The sequence below is a fragment of the Pteropus medius genome, unplaced genomic scaffold, assembly GCF_902729225.1.
Source record: "Pteropus medius unplaced genomic scaffold, Ma_sr-lr_union100, whole genome shotgun sequence".
NCBI lineage: Eukaryota > Metazoa > Chordata > Mammalia > Chiroptera > Pteropodidae > Pteropus > Pteropus medius.
This window is the reverse complement of record NW_024349519.1, coordinates 28,715,307-28,727,709: the sequence shown is the minus strand read 5'-3', so window position 1 is coordinate 28,727,709 and position 12,403 is coordinate 28,715,307.

Sequence of the window (12,403 nt, the reverse complement as noted above, 5' to 3'; positions counted from 1 at the left end):
ACCCCCTTTAAGACGCGAACGGTTTGCAAAGGACGCCCCCCGGGACGCAGTGGAAGCTTCAAATTCCTCCGAGGTCTGGGTCAGGCTGGCATCTTGCAAAAGTAGTGCGCTCGGCCCATTTTTAAAAAAAATTTATTAGAAAAAAATAATAAAAGCCAGGTCTTTGCTGGGGGGAGGGCAGCCCAGCAAATTAAAAAAATTGCCCTTTTTGTTTTGCTTGAGTTCCTAGACCTAAAAAAGATGCCGAAAGATCCGTAGCCCAAAAATAAAAGTAAAGAATATTAGCAGGGAAGGAGAGAAGGGGAGAGGGAGGGAAACGCTCCTGGGGGCTCTTATGGAGTCCTGAGGCCGCAGGGTCCGGTGATATTTTTTTCCTTCCTGAATCACCAGCAGCTGCCTCTTCTGTTGAGTGTGAGTGTGCGTGTGCGCGCAGCGGTTCGCTCAACCGTGCCTCATCTTGGGGTTAAATTGCAGCAATGAAATCCTGAAAATTCCCAGTAGGGGAAAAAAAAAAGAGAGAGAGAGAGAGAGAGGTATGCGCCGTCGCTTAGCCACTCAATAGCTGCTCCCGGATGCTGCAGTGCCTGGCGTTCCCTCCTCCCCCACTGAAAGCCTCCTCCTCCTCCTTCTCTAGGTTTTGCTAAAATAAGACTGGTGTGGAGGGGTGAGGGGAGAGGAAGGAAAGGGGAAAATGGGCGCAAAGGTCTGAACCACTGGGCAGCCAAGCTCCAAAGAGGAGCGATTGATGAGTTGAACGCGAAAAAGACCCACCCAAGTGTCGACACATGATGGCCCCGCGACCAATCGCGGAGGCGCGAGGGGACCTGGCTCCGCGGAGTTTGTGGGGGAGAGGGGCGAGCCGGCTAGTCGGGAGGCTGGGGGAAAGTTGGGACGAGAGATTCCTCTCCGGGGAGGAAACCTTGTTTTACGACGGGTTCTGCTTCGGTTGCAAGCAACCGGACGTTTCCAGCATCTTGCAAGCAGAGGGAAGGAGGAAAGAAGGAAACAACTTCAAAGACAGAAAAAGAAGGGGTTTGGTGTCTAGAAGTGCAATTAGTCCATCTCTACACAAATGTAGTCTAGTTAACCAAAGACCATTTCGTTTCTGAAAACCGGGTGAAAGGTTTCTGTCAAATTTTCAAATCACAGAGGCCCCAACAAACTGGAATAAAAGATTTACCTCATCTTTGAAAAGACCCCAGAGGTGGCAGATGTTAACTGCCAGGAGCAGATAACTAACCAGGAGCTGGTTGAACAGAGCCTCTGGGTGATATACTTTATATGGTGTTCACTTCTCACTAGAGCCACTGGCATTTTACTTCCTATTCCCCTTTTTATATTGTAAAAGTGAATAAACAGAAAGATGCCTAAAGCCTAAATGTACGGTTTAAGAAACTGTTGTGAAATGAACACTTATAAAACTAACACTCAAGTCCAGGGTTAGAAATAGAACATTGCCCTCTCCCCAGAAACACATATGCCCTTTCCCCCAGCGTTAATCACTATCCTGACTTTATGGTATTAATAACCTTGCTTTTCTTCATACTTTTACTACCTTGTGTATTCTTAAACAATACAGTTTTACTTTGCATCTTTTTGGGTTTTATATAAATGGAGTCATAGAGTATGTATTCTGTGAGGTCTTTCTTTGGCTCACCACTATGTCCTTAAGATTCATCTGTTATGTGTAGCTGAAATTGATTCACTTTCACTGCTGTATGGTATTCCACTGAAAGTATGCCACAATTTGTTTATCCATTATCCTGTTAGTGGACATTTGAGTTAGTTCCAGTTGAGGCTCTTAAACATCTCTGCCTCCCGGTACTTTAAGCATGCCTCTCTATAGGAATAGTTCTGGGTATGGAATTTCTGGGTCACAGGATATGCGCCTTTTCAAGTTTGTAAAGTGTCACCTGTCTTCCAAAGTGGATGTTCCAAGAAACCACTGAATTTTTACAAAACAATATACAGACTGGAAGGCAAGGGTGGGGAAGAGGGGAAGAGGAAGAGGATGAAGAAGGCAAATAATTTTTTCAAGCCTTAGCTAGTTGGAGCCTAGTTAACACACGCCCCCCATCAGTATTTGGGTTCATTTGGAACATTTTAGAAAAGATGATATGTCTTTATGTAAATTCCCCATCCTGTGCTTGTGTGTAGGGCTTTATAGGTTGCCCACAGCACCTTCAAGATTTTCTAACTGGTCAAGATATGGATGAAATGATGAAACCTAGAGTGAGCGATCAGAGTCACAAGGAGATGGGGTGTATCGAAATCTCAACAAATTATCAATGACTTTTGTACTCGATGTTGTTTCATATCTCAAAGGCGAATGATGAAATGAAACAAAAAGTAATTCCATGTGAATGGATGTAAACAGCCAGTTGTATAAGAAACTATACTGTGCAAAGTGTACTTAAATATAACTCATTTTGATGGACTTTGAAACCATTGAGTTTCACAGCATGAGGGTTACCTGCAGGGATTTCTAAAAAAAAACCCAGAGCTTCTCAGGAAAGAGCAACCAGCAGAGTCTTCACAGAAGCCCCCACTTTACAGATAAAAACACTGAGGCTGAGAGAGGTTTAAAATCTTGCCTAGGCCACTGACATGGATCTGAAACCGCTTCTGACTCTTAGACTCTGTTAAGTAGAGTGTAATTTGGTATTACTGCTTCGGAAAACTCTTTGGCCATTTCCACCATCACTGAATATTTGAATACCCTGTGACCTAGCACTGGCACACCTGAGCATAGATCCAAGAGGAATGAGGACGTCTGTCCAGTGAAAGACACACCCTAGAATGTGAAAGCTGCATATTCATACCAGCTAAAAATTGGGAGCTTCCCAAATGTCTATCAATAACAGAATAGATCAATATGCTGTGTAACATTCACACACAGAGCCCTCTGCAGCAATGAGAACGGGCAGTCTGCAGCTACACAAACATGAGTTTGAATCAAAGAAGGCACATGGTGTATCATTCCTGTTATATACAGTTCTGAATGAGCAAAACCAATCTATGCTGTTAGATGTCAAAGTACTGGTCACCCTTGAGGCTAGGGGAGTGACTGGCACCAGGGGGCCTTCTGGAAGCTTCTCATTCTGGGTCATCATTTAAAAAGTTTGTTTGCTTTGTAAATTTTGTGCATTTTCCACATTTTTATTAAGTTGTACACCTATGAACTGTGCAGTTTTCTGTGTGGTTCGTATTTCAATAGAAAATGTTTGTAATGCTCCTGAATGTAGACCCCCATCCCCAGCAGCACCACTCGTCATGGTGATCTGTGATAACCCTCCGTGTGCACTTACACCACGAAGTCCCTACAACAAACTCCCACCTCCTTTTTACCAGAAGACAAAGAACAGTCCTCCAGGATGCCTAAGTCATATCTAGACAGCGGATAAGCCGGTTGCACATCAGAACTGATTCTTTAGACCTCCCTCCCCCTGATTTTCACTGAGCAAATCCATGGGGTACAGCTGGGTTCAGTAATCACTGCTCTGGAAGGGACAGACTTACCAGCCCTACCTTTGCATTCTCTAGTGGCGGTGGCATTTTTGAGGGAACAGTTCTTGCTGTTCGGGACTGTCCTGTGCATTGTAGGGTGTTTAGTACCCCTGGCATGTGCCCATAAAATGTCGGCGGCACCCCCCAGTCTCGTGACAAGCAAAGATACCCATACACATTTCCAAATATCACCCCCCCATCAAAATGGCAGAAGAGCATATACATTTCACTCACCAAATAGCATTGCCAGAGCTTGCCTATGAAATTAGACATGTCGTAGTTCCCCTCTCCTTCCTCAGAATCTTCCTAAGTCCTCCATCCCCCAATCGCTCAATCCCCCTTTCCTAAGAAGGAATCAACTCTTTCACCTAAAGTGTGACAGAGCTCCAGGTTCATTATCCTTACAGAGTTACTTTACAGAGAACAAAAAATTTATTTGGCCGAAGGAATGAATCTCTAATATTGAAATCTTATTATCACCTGGCAAATGAGCATGGATGAGCAAGATATCTTCACAGGTTCCTCAGATGACTGCAGTAGGTAGTTCCTTGCCCGCTATTCATCCAAATTACTAATGTTGACCAGGTAGAAAGATTTAGAATCTCATTAGCATCAAAGACAGAAGCAGTTTAACAGCAGGCCTCCAGAAATCAGTCTCAGCCATTGGTTCTAATCTTTAACACATCTGCCAGCTGGAGGTTTAATTTATCAATCAGCAGCAGCATTACCATCTTGGCTTTGAGCATGTTATTCAATTGAACAGGGCTAGCATCTCTGAAATAAGTGCTCCAAATAAATAACTGCAGATCGCATTCATTTGGCGGCTTAAACAATTACCAGCTAATCCAGTCATGTTGAGGTGCAAGAATGGATGAGCCAAAAGACATTTGGTCTCTGCCTTCTGGTCTGGATACCCGTCAGGAATGAGAACCAAGATCTTTGGGAGTTGGAGAGTATAAATGACAAAACCCCAATCTCGTAATCCAGATATTTGCAGGTCATGATAGGCACTCAAGAATGATACAGTGATGGGATGTGGCTGTCACTCCAGTGATAATATTGCATAGCAGTATGTGTCTTGTAAATTTCCAAGAACAAATGAAGCAGAGCCTAATTCTGGATGTAGAACTGGGTTCAAATCCTAGCTTTAGCATTTCCTAGCTGTGTGCTTTTGGGAAAGTGCTTAGCCCCTCTGAACCTCAGCTTCTTTGGATAAAATGGAGACATGACTCCTTATCCCACAGGTTGCTTAAGGATTAATTAAGATCAAGCAGGTAAGCACTTAGCACAGTGACTGGCACATAATAAGCAGTCAAGAAATGATGGCAAATAGATTTTTTAAAATCACTATAGTCTGGATAGATATTCCAAGTTCATAGGAAGACTCAAAATTGCCAAGATGCCGGCTCTTCCCAACTTGATCTATAGAGTCAATGTAATCCCAATCAAAATCCCAGCAAGTTATGTTGTGGATATCGACAAACTTATTCTAAAGTTTTATGAGTGGCAAAAGACCCAGAATTGCCAATACAATACTGAAAGAGAAAAACAAAGTTGCAGGACTGACACTATGAACTTCAAAAACTACTATAAAGCTACAGTAACCAAGACAGTGTGGTATTGGTGAAAGACGTGATAAATAGATCAGTGGAACAGAATAGAGAGCCCAGTAATAGACCCACATACACACAGTCAACTCATCTTTGACAAAGGAAATACAATGGCACGAAGATATAGTCTGTTCAACAAACGGTGCTGGAACGACTGGACACACACATGCAAAATAAAAATGAATTTAGACACAGGTCTCATGCCCTTCACAAAAATTAACTCAAAGTGGATCACAGACTAAATGTAAAATGCAAAACCATGAAACTCCGAAAAGATAACACAGGAGAAAATCTGGATGACCTTGGGTTTGGTGATGACTTTTTAGATATAACACAAAAGACCCAATCAGTGATGATAAGCTGGAATTCATTAACATTAAAATTCTCTGCTCTGCAAAAGATACTGTCAAGAAAATAAAAAGACAAGCCACAGACTGGGAGAAAATATTTGCATAAGATACATCTGATAAAAGACTGTTATCCAAAATATAAACAGAACTCTTAAAACTCAACAATAAAAATACAAGTCTGATTTTAAAATGAGCCAGAGACCTTAACAGACACCTTGTCATAGAAGATATACAGATGGCAAACAAACACATGAAAAGATTTCCATATAATATGTTATCATGGAAATGCAAATTAAAACAACGAGATATCACTATGTACCTGTTAAAATGGCCAAAATCCTGAACACTGAAAACACCAAATGCTGGCGAGGATGCAGAGCAACAAGAACTCTTGCTCATTCTAGTGGAATACGAAATGGTACTGCCACTTCGAAAGACCGTGTAGCGGTTTCTTACAAAACTAGATTTATTCTTACCATACGATCCAGCAATGGCACTACCTGGTATTTACCTAAAGGAGTCGAAAACTTATGTCCACACAAGAACCCGAACATGGGTGCTTTTGGAGTTTTGTTCATAATTGCCCAAATCTGGAAGTAGTCAAGACATTCTTCAGTAGGTAGAGAGTGGTACATGGATAAAGCGTGGTACATTCAAACAATGGAATATTATTCAGCACTAAGAGGAAATGAGCTATCAAGCCATGAAAAGACGAAGAGAAACCTTAGATGCTTGTTACTAAGTGAAAGAAGTCCATATGAAAAGGTACCTACTGTATCACTCCAATTATATGATATTCTGGAAAAGGTGAAACTATAGAGACAGTAAAAAGATCACTGGTTACCAGGGTCAGAGAGAATGATGAATAAGCTAGGATTTTCAGGACAGCGAAACTACTCTGTATGAGACTATAATGATGGATGCATATTATACATTTGTCCAAACTCATAGAATCTATAATACCAAGAGTGAACCCTAACGTAAACTGTAGACTTTGAGATAATGATGTGTCAGTGTAGCTTCATCGGTTATAACAAATGCACCAGGCAGGTGAGGAATGTTGATGGCGGGGAGGCTGTGCATGTGTTGGAGCAGAGGGCTATATGGGAAATCTTTCTCCCTTCAGCTCAATTTTGCTGTAAACCTAAAACAGGTCTAAAAAGTCAAGTCATTTTTGAAAAGTCACCGTAGTCAGCTTTCCAAACTTGGGATCCAAGGCTGTGAAAATCATTCACCAAGACTGATTCAATTTTGGCTTATTTTTAATTTTTTAAATAAAACTTTTATTTTGGAATAATTTTAGAGTTACAGAAAACTCGAAAAGATTGTCCAAGAGAGTTATCATATGCCCTTCACCCAGCTTTCCCTAATGTTAACATCTTATGTAACCCAGGTACATTTGTTTAAATTAAGAAACCAACATTGTTACAAGGCTATTAACTAAACCCTACACTTTATTCAGATTTCACTGGTTTTCCCACTAACACCTTTTTCTGTTTCAGGATCTAAGCCAGATTACCACATTCTACTGGGGCAGCTTGTCTTCTGAGTCTCCTCTGGTTCTGTGACAGCTTCTCTCCTTGTTTCTCACGACCTTGATAAGTTTAAAGGGTACAGCTCAGGTATTTTGTAGAATGTCCCTATACTGGGGTTTGTCTGTTGTTTTCTCATGAGTAGACTGGGATAATGGATTTGGGGGAAGAAGACCACAGAGGTGAAAAGCCCTCCTCATTGCATTGTATCAGGGATCCATGACGTCTACATGACTTATCTGTGATGTTGACCTTGATCACTTGGTTAAGGTGGTCTCTCCCAGGAATATGCACTGTCAAGTTACTATTTTTCCCCCCTCCCTACTCTACTCTTTGGAAGTGAGTCACTAAGCCCCGCCCATACTTAGTGAGAGAGAGTGTAAGCTCCATCTTCTGGAAGAAAGAGTACCTGCATATATTCTTTAGAATTCTTTTGTAAGGAAGATTCGTCTCCTCTCCCTTATTCATTCATTCGTTCATTCACTCATTCATTCAGTCAGTCTTTCATTGCTATCAGGACAGACTCGTATATTTGTTGTAGTCTTTGGATTACCAGCTTTGGCCTTTGGGAGATCCTTTTAGATTGGTTCCTGCATCCCTTTGATAGGTCCCATATATTTTTTCAGCTTCTTTACTTTCCGGCATCCCAAGAGGCTCAGGTATCATTCCTAACTGCCCTGCTCTAAAATTCACTGCTTCTCCAAGGAGCTTCTCAGGGCTGGGTGCCATACTGCATTTTTAGTTTTTATTTTGGTAAAAGTTATAGATACGGGCAATTTGGCAACCAGCATAAAAACATGCAAGAACTACCAGGGGAGGCTGAAGGTCATGGGTCACTCCCCAGTTGGTAATTCAATTTAATGGTAAAAATAGTGACTTTATAGTGGAGTGCCCTGGCAGACAAACAAGTGTTCAAAATTAACCACACCAGCAAAGGGGCAAATTGACATCACGTGCCTCTTGGCATGATGTACCAAGAAGGATGCAACATGACTTCTGGGGACCTCCTGCCAAAAAGGCATTATTCAAATAAGTTCAGAATTGTATCATGTTTAAATTAAGGGATATTCTACAAAATAACCAGCCTATATTCTTTGAGAGTGTTAACATCAGGAAACTCAAATAAAGACTGAGCAATCGCTCGAGATTAAAGGAGATGTGACAACCAAACCCAACAAGTGGGCCGGGATCTTCTTTTGCTATAAAGGATGTTATTAGGACAATTGGTGACATCTGAATGAGATCTGTAGATTAGATAATAATAGGGGATCAGTGCTAATTTCCTGATTTCGATCCTTCTACTGTGAGAGAGAGAGAAAGAGAGAGAGAGAGAGAGGCGGAGAATATAGTTGTAAAATGTTAACATTTGGGGCGCCTGGATGAAGGATAGACAGGAATTCTTTGCACTGTTCTGACAACTCTTTGGTAAGCCCGAAATTTTGTCAAAATAAAGTTATAATAAACAAATGGTTACGAAAAGTTAAACATGCACGTTTTATTCATTCCTTCATGCATTTCATTGAGCACCTGCTATGTGCCAGGTGGTTTTCCAAGCACAGGACAAGACAAATAAAAATCCCTATGGTTGCAGAGCTGAATGGAGACAGAAAATACATGGAATGAAGAAAGAAATACATAGAATGTCAGCTGGTGCTAAATACTCAGGAAGACAAAGCAGGAAAGGGGAATAGAGAGTGCAGCCATTGGCAATAAGAGTCAAATAGACCTATGAGGCATGTTACACAAAGTAGTGAGGATGAGACGTACTCTGGGCTTTCAGTGTAATTTGTCAACTAAATACCCCTTAAATTCTGATTTCTAAATGCAGAAGGCAGCTTCTGACAAGGCCTCCAATGATCCTTGCCTACTGGTGTTCATACTCTTGTGTCATCTTCTCCCCCTGAAAGTGGATGGGACCTAGTCACTCACTTCTAAGAAATAAAACATGTAAGAGTGATGGGATGGTCCTTCTGAGATCAGGTTACAAAACGACTGGGGTCTCCTCATCGCCTGCCCTCTCGAGCTCCCTGTCTCCTGCTTGCTCTGAGGGAAGCCAGGCTCCATGTCGTGAACTGCCTGATGGAGAGTCCCACATGGCAAGGAACCAAGGGCAACTTCCAAGAAACCCCTACTGAGGAACTGAGGCCCTCAGACCTACAGCCCATGAGAAACCGAATTCTGCCAATAGCCACATGTTTAAGTGCGGAAGGGAATCCTCCCCCGGATTCAACCTTCAGATGAGAGTGAAGCCTCCATTGACACCTTGACTGAAGCCTCATGAGAGAGACCTTGACACAGAGGACCCAAATGAGCTGCATCATGATTCCCGCCCCACAGAAACTGTGAGATCATGACTGCTGTTTACAGCTGCTAAGTTTGGGTGGTTTTGTTATGCAGCAAGAGATAACTATTACATTAAGGCTCCATGTTCCTTATTTTCTCCTCTTAAAATAAAACAACCAATTTTTCTCCTTTCTGGATCTCCAAAAAGATACATTCCCTAAGATCGGTATTAGAGCTGTCCACCAAACATTTCCCATTCTCCAACTTCAGGCACATGGTCAGATGGCGTTTCCTGGCCCCCTCGTCTATGCGAAGGCCATGTGAACAGCTGTGGCCAGTGAGCTCTCACGGGAAATAAAGTGATGGGACATTTAGTTGTCAGGGCAAATCTCTCTGGAGCTGCAGAGTCCAAGACAGTAGCTATTAGCCACAGGTGACTCTCACAATAAATTAGAATTGAAAATTCTGTCCTCAGTTATACAAGCCACATTTGCAAGTACTCAAAGGCCGCATGTGGCTAATGGCCACCTTATACGACAGCACAGATAGAAAACATTTCCATCTTCCAGAAAGTTCTACTGGACAGTATGGCTCTGGGAGCACTCTTCTGCCCAGGAGCCAGCAAAGCTCCAGATGGTGACTACTCTTCAAGATTGGGTCCCACAGTGAGGGTAACACGGAGCAAAGACCCTATTTGACCCGTGAGGACATACTGGATGAATGAGAAATCAGCATTTGTCATTTTTTAAAGCCACAGGGATTTGGGAGTTTCTTGTTACTGCAGCATCACATTCTAAAAAGAAACCCCCACATAGCATAATCAATAGCATCCCTTTCATTCCCAGTTTTCAGCAAATCTCCCTATTGGTATCTGTCTTAAAATGACTATAACTATGATTCTGATGCCAGTTTCTTAACTCAATTACCCAATGAGCAAGCCAACAAGTGAGTAACAAATAGGTGTCCGGTTTTATTGGAGGGGAAGAAAGTTTAATGAACCTTCCATCTGACATGTACACCAGTACAATACTCAGATTATATCATCTGTGCTATACTGTGAACTCTATTACAAAGAGGTTGGAAGAGGGAGATCAGCGAGATTGGCATAGTCAGGGAAGGCTTCCTGGGAGAGGTATCATGTAAAAACAATGCTTCTTAAAGCCTAGATCAAATTTGGAAAGATAATAGCATGGTAGTTTCTCAAGATATTGACAACCAAATTAGACATTTCATTACATTATTACAATATTCTTAATATTGTTATTTTTAGTCGACAGTTCTAAGGGTCTTACAGATAATGAACTCATTTAATCCTCACAACAGTGCAATAAGATAGTTATTATTAGTCTCTGTATTTTATAAATGAGTCATGAGCTTAAGTAACTTGCCTGTGTTCACATGATCAGTGCGCAGGGCTGGAATTCAGAACCAGGCAGACAGACAGTGCTCTTTATACTCATTGCTCGATCTTTGGGAAGAAGGGGACAAAGATTGGATAGATAAAGAAAGAATTCCTTATGGAGAGGGCTGGGCCCTGAGAGCACAGATTCGCCTTTTGGCTGTATGGCTCTAGACTCAGGAAAGACGTTGCAACAGGGATGTATATTATATATATTTGGGGGATGTTCCGGTTGAATGATGGCTCGCAAAAGATATGTCCATGTCCTAATTCCCAGAACCTGTGACTGTGACCTTATTTGGAAAAAATGTGTTTGCAGGTGCAATCAAGTCAAGGATCTTTATTATTAATATTTTTAGTTTCAAGTATACAGTAGATTGGCTCGATATTTATATAGTTTATGATGAGGTCATCCCAGATTATCTGGGTAGGCCGTAAATCCAATGACAAGTGCCTTTATAAGAGACAGAAAAAGAAAAGACACAGACACAGTGGAGAAGTGACGTGAAGACAGAGGCAGAGATTAAACCGATGCGTCTAAAAGCCAGGAATACCAAGGATGGCCAGCAACACCAGAAGCTAAGACAGAGGCAAACGACGAACTCTCCTTAGAGCACGGAGAAGGAGAGCGGTCCCGCCAACACTTGATTTTGGACTTCTGGCCTCCAGGATGATGAGAGTAAACTTCTGTTGCTTTAAGCTCTCTAGTTTGCAGTAATTTCTTTACAGCTGCCCCAGGAAACGAGCACAAGGGCTATCAGAACACACACAGTAATGAACACCTCTGGAGCGAACAATGGCTCCAGAAAGGGTTGAGGTCTTATGAAAGGATGCCTGAGGGATGTTGGCATTTCGGGGCAGAGCAGAGAGAAAGAGAAGCCCCTAATGGAGACTGAGAAGGCACCAGCAAGGAGGTGGGAGGAAAGCCTAGCGAGTGACGCCACAGAAAGTCCCGAGGTGGGACAGTCCAGTATTCAATGCTGTCAAACACAAAGCAAGGTAAGTGCTGATGTGACTAGCACAGATGTGACTAGCACTTCGGACATGGCTTTATGAATGTGTGCTCAGCTTTTTTTGTGTATAGCAAAATATACATAACATGATTTTAACCATTTTGAATCATTCAGTTCAGTGGCATTAAGTGCAGCCATCCCCACTGTCCATCTTTTCACTTTACAAAATTGTAACTCTGTCCCCAGAGTTACACTATCTCCCCATTCCCTCCGCCCAGCCCCTAGTGCCCAACCTCCTATTTTCTGTCTCTATAAATTTGTCTCCTCCAGGGACCTCACGTAAGTGGAATCACCCAATATTTGTCCTCTGTTGACTCATTTATTTCACGGAGCATATGTCTTCAAGGTTCATCCACGTTGTAGCACGTGTTGGAATTTCCTCCCTTTTTAAGCCTGAATAATAATATTCCATTGTACAAATGGTCCACTTTTGTTTACCCATTTACCCATCAGTGGACGCCTGGGTTGCTTCCACTTTTTGGCCATTGTGAATAATGCTGCTATCAACGCGGGTGTACAAATATCTCTTCAAGTCTGTGATTTCAATTTCTTGGGCTACACATCCAGAACTGGGTCATATGGTCAGCTTCTGTTTAATTTTTGCAGAATCGCCAGACCATTTTCGCCAGCAGCTGCAGAGTCCTTAGCTTACTGAAGCACCTATTAAAATATTTACAGATGAAATCATATGATGTCTGAGACTTGCTTT